The 12,039-nt window shown below is 33.6% G+C and overlaps 1 long non-coding RNA gene across 1 annotated transcript; it reads right to left on the bottom strand.

Annotated features, from left to right (window-relative positions):
• Positions 1–10,393: 10,393 nt before the first annotated feature.
• On the bottom strand, positions 10,394–11,398 carry LOC126381085 (uncharacterized). The gene is made up of 3 exons (XR_007568670.1): positions 11,372–11,398; positions 11,009–11,235; positions 10,394–10,540 (listed from the first exon to the last, which is right to left on the bottom strand). It is a non-coding gene; the product is annotated as an uncharacterized LOC126381085 (long non-coding RNA).
• Between the last annotated feature and the right edge of the window lie 641 nt (positions 11,399–12,039).

The following is a 12,039-nucleotide window of genomic DNA, read 5'->3' on the forward strand; positions in this document are numbered from 1 at the left end:
ATATTTGCTTACAGCTTCGCGATGCGCGTTTTCTTTACTTGGTTTTGGTCCGCGTTTCTGTTTTTTGGGTCGGCCACCTTTATTTTTAACGCATTGGTTTTCGCCTTGATTACTAATTCTTTCTAATAGGACAACTGGTTTTAAAATTGTCAGTTTTAAATCACTTGTAGTGTCATATACATCTACCGGATTTGAATCAACTTCCAATTTACTAATATCAAAATTTTGCACAGAGGTTTTACACGGGGCCAGGGTTGACTGATAGTTCATCAAAATCGAATCTAAAGTTTGATTCTCATTCAGTAATGGTGATGATATCAAATCTACTAAAATGGACTGTGACGTTTCGGAACTAACCTGCGTTTCGTTTTGCCATATAAAGTCGTCATTTAATACTCTTATTTGGGTTAATGAGTATTCGGATCCGTCGTAAACTTCATTCGCGAGCAAAAGTTTGGCTAGCGCTTCGGTTGAATTACATTTAAATAAACGTGCTACGTAAGGACCATCCTCTGGCTTACCCGTTCCTATATTAATGTTTTTGCTGTTAACTGCATGGCTGTTAAAGAAATAATATTCACCATTAAACCGCCAAAAACTAAAAGTATAACCCTGACCCGTAAACAATATGCTATCCGTACTGTCGTTGTGATTTGTATTGTTTACATTATAAGCGAATTGCGAATCGATAGTATAGTCATTAGTATTAAAAAACACTCTGTTGTCTAGTATATTCTTTAACGTTAATAAACCTATGTCTTTATTCGCGGGAGTCGTAGGATACGTATTAGAAATGATCCAGTTGTCCTCCATACTAACTATTATGTACGACGTTATCCCCGACGCGAAGCTCATTGGGTAATTCATCTGGCATAAAATAACTGACACCCCTCTGAAGTAGATATTTTAACTGCATGTAAAGTGTATCCCCCATTCTTAAAATTTCATCAATTTCGGCAGTAGTGTAAGATGCGCGATTATGGAACACAGAATAAATTGAAGCGCATGCTGAGATAACTGTACATTGCGAATTGTTACCTTTATAAATATCGGAGCCTTGGTGTGTTAGACCTAAAGAATCAGTAAATATTAGATATTAATACATTTAATAGGTAAGATAATACACCCTATTATCGACACCCCTACTGACTATTAGGAAAATAATAAGAAAATTTTGGTATATTCCGTGCTATCTAAACAAAAAATATGATCAAATCTGGTTCTAGGTAATGGGATTTTTTTTTTACTAAAACCACCTTAACCTCAGTCTCACATTGGACACATAAAAACAAACTTGTTTTACACAGACACTACACATTGACATTATCTACACATGCAACTGTGTGACGTTTAAGGGCTGCCAATTACAATACCTAATTTAATTACTTAGGTAGGTAATAGTACTTACGAAAGATGCTTTTATGTTAATCAGTTAATATTTATTTATTGACCAATCAAATCACAAAAAAGAAATTTTGAATAATGAAGGTTCACAATATAAATAGATAGGTTTTATACGTAACTTAAAAATCACAGAACTAATTAATATTTAATGAAACTGTTATAATTATATTTATATTATACAAAACAACATACAGTATCATTACCAATATTCTACTAATATTCATTACTAATTAATTGCATTCATATTATTTTTTAATTAAGCACTTGGCCTAGATTCAAATTTATTGCAAATTATTAGCATCTTTTGATGAACATGCGTCGCGCATGCGAGGCAGCACGGGCAATTACTATGAGATCAAATATTCAAACCAGACGAAAGAACATGGATGGGCGTCCAATTTAAAAATTCGAACATATAAATTAAATTAATAAAAATAAAAACAACAGTCCGCGCGCGAGGGGTTGAGGTAAACCTAGCTCTGACGCTGGTGGCGGCGGAGAGTTGTGGCGTTCTATGCGTAGTATTATACCTTATTCTATGTCTTGGAGATAAATTAATAACTAATTAATACCCTACATACTTAAATTAAAATGTCAATTAAGTATCATTCTCTAACAGAATCACAGATATAATTACAGGGAATTTAATAATTATTATGCTTATGAAAATTAAGTAACCTATTATTAAAAAAAATAACCACGCTTATAAATTTTCAGTCGGATCAATAAATCTAGGTATTTTTAAATTGTTGTCTTGATTTTTTTAATCGTTGGAATTCCCGTCATGCCGTCAACTCGTGCCGCACAAAGCCGCCGCCCAACATCATTCCACTCGTGACAGTCATATAGAGCACACTGTGCGGTTGAACAGGTCGATAAATAAAGACGTCAACATTGCCATTGTAGCTGTGGCTAAAGTGAAAAATATAAAAATGTTTTGTGTGCGTCCACTTGGAGCCCACATTACAATATAGAAAATGGCATATCGATAACGATATGGTATGTAAAATAAAAACTTATGGAATACTGAAACTATGAGCTTAAGACTATCCAATATCATCTTAGCAACTTTCTGGAAAAAAATACATAAATATGTATTTATGGTTTATGGTTGTCTGGAAGAAATCGCTTTAAGCGATAAGGCCGCCATTTGCCATGTACTTAGTTAAGAGACTTTTTGTAATTATTTCTTTTTATTTTGGTGCAATAAAGTGTATTTGTATTGTATTTAAGATTACGCCTATTACCCGTTTGGGTAGGTAGAAACCACGGAATTCCACTTACTACGATCCATCCACAGTTTCCTTTTGTCAATTATAGTCACTACACTTTCTTTCACATCACGACATTACCTTATCACACTATTTCTTATTCTATCATTCAAAGTCATCCCATCCCACTCATACTCCTCAACATTCTTATTAATAACCTTTTAACAGTTTTAATAAAATGATTTTAAGATAAATATTTAATTCAGGTAATAAACTGATTTAAGTAAAGTTTCATTCATATTCGGACTGACTCGCGCACCGAGATGTTACCGTACCGGTACCTATGCAAACGTTAAACTCAATTGATGTAACGCAACGCAAACCTTCATTATAAAATATTTAAAAAACATTTTGATTTATTATACTACACTTGACTTCATTTCCTTAAATAAAGGATTATAGTATGTTCTCTGCCTACTTATTATGATATTATGTGTGTATGCAGCACTCTATTGACGGCATACTTCGAAGATTCAATATAACCATAAAATGTTTTTATAATCGACTTCATTAATAATTGCATAAAAAAGGCAACATAAACGTCATATCATAATACCACAGTTTTTTTTGTTATGTTGATCTTGTAGCATCTTATAATGTGAGATTATTTCAGACTAATATAGATGAAGTATATATTTGTCAAAGATTTAAAAAAAAACCAAAATAAAGAAAATTCAGATGGCGAAATTCAAGTACCGTTTTTTATGAATTTTCCTTTACCTTCTATGTATTATTAAAGAAAAGTGTCATTTGTTTAGTTTTCTTTTTTATCCGCCCACTTGCTGCCGATCATTTACAAATTGGATCAAATTAATAGCCTTCTTTCTTGAAGTCGCTCAAAAATGGAATTACATTTCCAACCCATACTACATGGTCATCAAGATATATAACCATATCCCTAACTATATTAAAAATATAGACAAACCTACACTGACAGTAATATAAAAAAAGTTCCTAGTAGGCAAATGTTATTATTATAGCATTCAAGATTTTTTTGCAAATAAACTAAACACTTAAACTTAAATCTCTATATAAGTAGGTACTTAATGACTGTTTGATATAATTTTGTTATTTAGTTTTACACATGTAGTAATATAAATAGCTGTTTTATATAATTTAATAATTAATAAGGCGCCTCGTGTCTTATTATGTTCCACCTTAATTATGTTGATTTCATGCATTTTGGAAATCAGAGTTGATTGCTACTTACATCTCGGTGTATTGTATCATGAAATGATATAAATTGGTCCATGGTTGTATTTAACAGTCTGTAGTAACTTGTCATTTTGGATAAAATTCTCTACTTCTTCTACACATAGGAACAGACATATTTAGTTGACCTTTTCACGATTTTGGAGTTTAACTTTTCACACAAAACCACAATCACACTTGGATTGTTATCTGTGTTGTGACTGCTGTGAGTGCTGTGACTATTATTTGATTGACAAAAAACGTGATTATTAAACGCATAACGATAACAGGATGGTAATAAATACGTTTTTTCTTTGAATTGTAAGTCATGCACGATTTCCGGAGGATTGACATAATATGATATAAATAACAATAAATACTGCGAAGCGATACCGACTATACGCTGTGGCTAGAAATTATAGGTATGCGCGTACCTTTACTATCACATAATATATTATCACACCCACAAATGTCACACAGAGATGGCGTATTGCAATAATTATATAGTACTGAGGGACTTTCCATCGACGTTCCCCAAACACACGATAGATGGCGTTGTTCACTTTATTCAAAAATGTAATGTAATGGCAGAAGCATATACCTATGACTAATTGTTGCTTGATATTTGGATCACATTATGTATAGAATGATTTTGCTACCTACATGGCTTCCCTTTATTTTGATTACGATAATAATGGGTGGAAGATGTAATTGTGCCTTGGGGTAATAAAAAGGGTCATCATTTATACCCAAAAACAAAAAAGATGCATATGTTTATTATTATTATGCATGAAATTAGAAGGTTAAACGAAGAAAAAACTTAACAGCGCCATCTACCATGCTTTTGGGTCAATTGGCAAGTCCCTCCTTATATTAAATAGTCTTTATAAAATTTATCCAACCCTGCCCTATGTCATACATTTTATAACAATTTATAGGTAATTGCGAATGTGAAGTTTACATAATAAAATACATATACTATTATTTAAATACTTTATACCTTCAAAAATCTTAGGCATATTACCTATAATAATATAGGTACAAATGGAGAAAGCGCGACTTAAACGAATGCCACTAAATTTATCAAAAGTTAACTTACTTCATATAGGTACCTACCTACCTATTTATATATAGGTAAATGTAAATGTTCTAAAAAATATTAATAATAATTAACAATAACCCACTCAAATTGCACAGCATAAGTACCTATGCGATTAATTAAAGTAGGTACCTACCTAATGCATTATTAAGTAAAGATTTTTTCACGGCAGACGTCAAGCGGCTATAACATGAATTATACGCTAATTTTGATACCTATTATAATGATCAATCGATCGTTTCGTAAAGTGAATTTAACATAAAAAAATGCGAAAGTGCATAATTAAGCTGGCTAGAAACTAAATACTTACCGGCACCGATGCAGGTTGCAGCAGTCTCGTAGACGCCCTGCTGCTCGTCGTCGACGCGACGGCGAAGCACTGTAGAGCACGATGGAATCTCAACGCTTGAACGCTTCATCTGTAAACAAACCACTTCTGTACTATTTGCGTTTATCTAATAGACAATAAAATAAGAATTAGAGCTTTTAAGTAGGTATGTACTTACCTTTTTATTAAGAGAAAATCAGTAGAGAAAGATAGAGATTTCATATATTTAAGGCTAACTTTCTTAAAATATTAAAGAGTAGTACCTTATATATTATATATTTTATCTAAATGTTCATCAATAATTGTTAAATTATTAATAACAAAATCGACTTACCTTTGGAAATCTTGGAATACAAGTGAAAAAAATAACGATTTATAGCCGTCCTTCAAATAAAAACACTTTGCACTGTTTAGTTATTTACTCAAGAAGTTAAACTATAAAATACTAGCTGGTACCCGCGACTTCGTCTGCGTACTTTTAATTTGAATATTAAGGATTATATAAAAGGAACGGTATAGCATGTGATTAAAAGAGAGTAAGTAGGTATATTTAAAAAAAATAAAAAATATCTGTTTACAGTCGTTATAAAGTACCTATGTATTCCATTGAGTGGCAGAAATTACCTAGGAATATTTATCGGTCCCTTATGTCCAAGACACTTACAGGGGTCAGCGTCACGTTGTGTACAAAAATTTTTAACAAAAAAAAACCGACTTCAAACGCAAAACTAAAAAGCAATAAATAAATTTACTTCGCACAAAGTAATTAGTACGTATTTTCAATTAGTTAATTATTTTATAAATCTGAAGCCGGTGCCAAGGAAATGCTACAACGAAGTACCGATTCATATATTTTTCAATACTGATTGTTTTGTAATTTTTTGTTTGACATTGTTTTGTAATTGCTTTGATATAGGTATTAAACAATATTTTGTGTACATAGTAATTTGATATTGTAGTAGGTTTGTTGTAGCATTTACTTGGCACCGACTTCAGAATTATAAAATAATTAACTAATTGAAAATACGTACTAATTACTTTGTGCGAAGTAAATTTATTTATTGCTTTTTAGTTTTGCGTTTGAAGTCGGTTTTTTTTTGTTAAAAATTTTATTTTATTTTACGATTTTAAGTGATGGTTAGGTTAGGTTAGCAAGATGCAGCCGAGCAAGGATGCAGACAGACAGATTTTCTGATTTATATTCATATATAATAATATAATATATTATTAGTAGTGATCACAATTATTATTGATGAACATGTTTACACACACACACTCACACACGCGCTAACGCACACGAGCACACGCGCACGTACACACGCACACACACAGACACACGCACACACACACACACACACACACACACACACACACACACACACACACGCGCGCGCGCGCGCACACACACGCACACACACACACATGTGTATGTGTACATACACACATGTGGTTGTCAGTGGAAGCTGCTATCATACACACTCACGCATACATATAGATACAGTAGATTTCGCGTGGTTCGCTCGCTGCTAAAGCAGCTCGCGTGTCCTGTTTATTCGAAACTGTCCCTCTTCGTATGGCGGCCATCTTGTTTTTCCGCCACTTTGTTCTTTTTCACCGGCGACAGAATTTGACCAAGATTTAAATGGGTGTCGTGGAAACAAACAAAATCCAGGTGCAATAGGTTTGCCAGGCCGTAGGATGTCTCCCTGATTGGGAGCAGTTTTCTTAAATCGGGAAGTATTTCCATACTTAACATGACGATCCGACCACAACCCCGATATATATTTTATATCCCGAGACATTTTCTGAAAAAACAAAATTGGCGGCCATCTTGTTTTTCCGCCATTTTGTTTTTTTTTACGCGCTATGGAATTTGACCAAGATTTAAATAAGTGCTCTGAAAGAAATATTGGTTCACGTGCGATAGTTTTGCCAGGCCGTAGAGTATCTCTCTGATGCGGAGCAGTTTTTGGTGATCAGAAAGTATTTCCGTACTCTACATGACGTTTTGAGTAAGCGCCCCATACATTATTTTTACCCAAACGGGCTTCTTCCAAAATCGACAAAATTTTGTATGGCGGCCATCTTTTTTTTCCGCCATTTTGTTTTTTTGCACCGGCGATTGGATTTGATCAAGATTTAAATACGTTTCGTGAAAGAAAAATTGCTCCAGGTTGTATAGTTTTGCCAGGCCATAGGGTATCTCCCTGATGCTGACCAGTTTTCGAAGGCCGGGAAGTTTTCCCGAAGCCTAAAGATCGATCCGATCAATATGACTTTACAAACGCACTAGTCGCTCCTACGATTTTTGAAAATTCCCCTCGATTTCTCTGGTCTTCCATCATCAGATCCTGACTTCCTTGACATGGGACCCCCTTGGGTATATCTCCTTTCAAACAAAAAAAGAATTATCAAAATCGGTTCATATACGACGAAGATATGCCCGAACAAACATAAAAAAAAAAAAAAAAAAAAAAAAAAAAAAAAAAAAAAAATATACGGTCGAATTGAGAACCTCCTCCTTTTTTGAAGTCGGTAAAAATATTTTAAAATGACCTAATTTAAAACTTTTTTGTACACAACGTTTGCTATTTTGTTATTATTTGTTAAAATGTAGAAATTGTTTGGACTCGACACTCGCGAGCAGGCCACGTATACACCACGTGCGCTCCCCCACCACAAGACAGCGCCGTTGACTGCCGCCACACTTCGGCGAATGTGCGCGACGACGAACGACGACCGACGGCAGTGGCGGCGATGCAGAGTATTCGTTAAAAGGAACTTTATCTACAAAAGCCAAATTTTTTTAACTTGATACACCCAAAACTACTAAATATCATGTTCCTAGGTTCAGTGGTTAATATTTTGTATACAAAAAGTTTGGCTTCGTAGTTCCCGTTCCGAATCCGTTCCGTTCCGTTCGAATTTCGGAAAATCCGTTTGTTGAAAAACTCTGCACATCCTAAGAGACCTACGTACCAAGTTTCATGGTTTTATCTTCAAAAATGACGAATACCCATACAAACATTCAACCCGTATTTCACCCCCATACTGGTAAAAATTTCAAAATGCTTGAACAAACGATTTTTTGTTTGTTATTTAGTGCCTAAACACAAAATTTAATATTTTTATCTTGAAAAATGACGAACCTCATAAAAAATTTCAACACCTATTTCATCCCCTCAAAGATCGAATTTTCAAAAACGCTTTAACAAATTGTTTTTTTATTTCTTATCAAGTTCCTAAATATAAAGTTTCGTGGTTTTATCCCCAAAAATGACGAACTCCCATACAAACTTTCAACCCTCATTTCACCCCCTCACTGGTCGAAATTTCAGCAACGCTAGAACAAATGTTTAATTATTTTTTATCAAGTGCTTAAATATAAAGTTTCATGGATTTATATTTTAAAATTAAAATATCCCATACAAACTTTCAACCCCTATTTCAATCTCTTCGTCCCTTCTTTTCGCAATAAAAGGTATCCTATTTTCTTTCTCAGGGTCTAAAGATTGTCTGTGCCAAATTTAATCAAAATCGGTTGAGAGGTTTTAGCGGGAAAGCGTAACAGACAGACAGACAGACAGAGTTACTTTCGCATTTATAATATTAGTAAGGATTATTTTCCCTCGTTAAATAGTAAACAAACTAAGTGTAGGTGTTATAATTTCGTTGACGAACTGATTACCTATCCGTTTCTTTGTCTAAAATGAGTATTACCTTATTACTATGATTGATTACTGGGCTTAAAGTTCGTATAAATGTCTATCGAATTACCTCCTCAAGTTTAAAGCGTAGCTAGTCATGTAGTACTATATTAATTATGTGGTGTAAGTAATTAGATTTTATCTGTATGTAATGTAATAGTTAGTTGAATAAAAAAACTTATACAAATCAGATCAATTAATTGGCGTAATGTGATTCTAGAAAGAGTTTTAATGTTAATAGATAGCTAGCTATAGCTATGTGTAGGTTCCTGTAGGAATGAGATATAACTGTTTAATAAAGACAGTTGCATCAAAATTTTATCATAAATTCCCTAAATTATGGCGCCTACCTACCCTCTAAGTTAGAAAAGTGATCAAATACTAACTTGAGGTCACTCAGTTTAAAAAAAAACATTGAAATCATTCCAGTAGCTATGGCGTCATGCGCTTCTTGACACGATCACGAAATCTAGATTTCCGCGGGAATGAGGTATTTTCCCGCCATAAAAAGTAGCCTGTGTCCGTGCCTAAGATCCTATCTTTAAATTAACCAAGTCTTATAAAATTCCGTTCAGACGTTAAGGCGTGAATGAGGCAAACTTTTAAAACAAACAATTAAAAATCACTAACCTAGTTTTCTGTCTACTGCCTACGCCTTAAGTACGATAGCATAAATATTAATAGGCCATATCCTTTTCTAGATTACTATCTATCAGCTAACTAAATTTCATCAAAATCCGTTGAGCCGTTTAGGCATGATAGACAAAACTCCCAGCAAAAACCATAAAAAAATCACTAACTCAATTCAGTTTTCTGCCTACTTCCTACCCCCTAAGTACGATGACGTGATCAATTTGATCGTACAACCGTTTTTAGATAACCAACTATTACCTTACTAAATTTCATTAAAATCCGTTCAGCCGTTTAGACGTGAAAGAGCAAAAGTCCCAACAAAAACGACTACAAATCACTAAATCAATTTAGTTATCTGCCAACTGCCTACCCCCTAAGAACGATGGCGTGATTATTTATAGCCTATGACCATTTCTAGGTTATCATCTATCACCATACCAAATTTCATCAAAATCCGTTGAGCCGTTTAGGCGTGAAAGAGTAACAGACAGACAGACAGACAGACAGACAGACAGACAGACAGAGTTACTTTCGCATTTATAATATTAGTATGGATGGTTACATATTACCAATTAGTAAGTAGGTAGGTAGGTAGGTATAAACTTAATAATAACATTAAAATACACATGGTTAGCTTTTTATCAATTTAATTATAAGATAATATAAAATGATTTTGAGTTTGACGACATCTCTGAACATAAATAGCTACTAACTACATACAATGCAACGGTATACTTAATACAGCTTTAACATTCACTAGATATTAACCTCTCATATGCCGAGATACCAGACACAATAGATTTTACATTGTGTCTGGTCGAGATCCGCGTTCCGGCGTTCGAAAGATTAATGCTTTTGAGGTGAGTTCATCCTGCAAACAAGACATGCACGAGCATCCAACAGAAATCTGAAAGGAAATATGACTATTCTTAAAACATAATTGTAGTTTTGACGTCCATATGGAACCAATAAATACAAATTAGGCACACCTTATACCTACAATAATGAAAAGCACAATATTATTTAACGTGTAGGGATAACATTAAATTGAAATTAGAACAATGTTTCAATCATAATTATTTCCTTATAACAATTATGATTGAAATAGGTAATACATAAAACTGTTTTAAGTTTACATGGTTATTATCATAATTAAAATACATAATAACAGGTTTTTACCACATTTTAAGCAGGGATATGAAACTCCTGATATTTCGACACTGTTGCAAGTGCCATGATCACGGGATGACTGATTCACAGTGTCGAAATATCGGGAGTTTCATATCCCTGCTTTAAACATGGTAAGAACCCGTTATTATGTGTTTTAAATACATAAAACTATTTAAACGGCTCTCACACAAAATAACTTTATTACCTGTCTCGGAGACATTTCTTTTTCTATACATATAATATCACTTTCAATTCTTTCCATAAGTCTCTGGCCTGTAATTTTGTCTTCCTGAGTGCCTTCCCAAAGATATTTCACAACTTATACAGATACAATTGTGTCCAACTCTCAGACTGGAACATTCTTCAGCAGTTGTTATTGTTGTTGTTGCTTAGTATGAGTTAATTATGACAAAGTCGATCAGCATCTGACACCTAAAAATAAATAACTTTATAATAACAGTGTCATTTGATTGTATGTTCCTTAGATACTTTATGCAATACAGTATATTGTGTATTGTATTATACCTTATTGGTAAGAAATTAATCAGAAAAAAATAAATACACGTACCGTATCATGTCCATGCCATTTTTATCTTGTCCTCTCGAACAAGGAGCTTTCGTATAATTGAGATAGAACTTCACTTACAGGTAAGTTCGTTTAATCTCATAATTATACTCGCTCCTTGTTCGAGAGGTTTTTAACAGTGTAGATGTTCAAAGTTTAGTTGGGAATGAAACATTTAAATTGAAACGAGTACCAATAATATGATTATTCACTAATGAATAAAGTACATACATTGTTATCACAAAAGCTAATTAAGCTGCCCATGACTTTAATCCCAATAAAGGCAGTCAGAGGCACAGCCGTCTCCTGATAAACTCAGCGCGGCGTTCCACCAAACGTTTTGATATTATCATGTAAAAAACAATAAGAATAATAACTGTTCGCTAAACAAGTTTCACCAGTTCTCAAGAATGGAATCGATATTATGTATGTTATATATGGTTATACTATACTGTACTAGAATAGATACATAGTTTAAAAGTATATTAAATACCTATTTCACATTACTATCAATTTCACAACAAAAGAACTACACAAGAACAAATTTCTGATGGAGCTCAACATCAAGATTGGCTATAAGAGCCTCACAGGGACCTCACCATAGAGCACATTTCCGAAGCTCTTGAACAACAACGATAGTTATAGTCGAAAGGACTGTGAGACTTCATCAT

Source organism: Pectinophora gossypiella, unplaced genomic scaffold, assembly GCF_024362695.1.
Source record: "Pectinophora gossypiella unplaced genomic scaffold, ilPecGoss1.1 Pgos_35, whole genome shotgun sequence".
Classification (NCBI taxonomy): domain Eukaryota; kingdom Metazoa; phylum Arthropoda; class Insecta; order Lepidoptera; family Gelechiidae; genus Pectinophora; species Pectinophora gossypiella.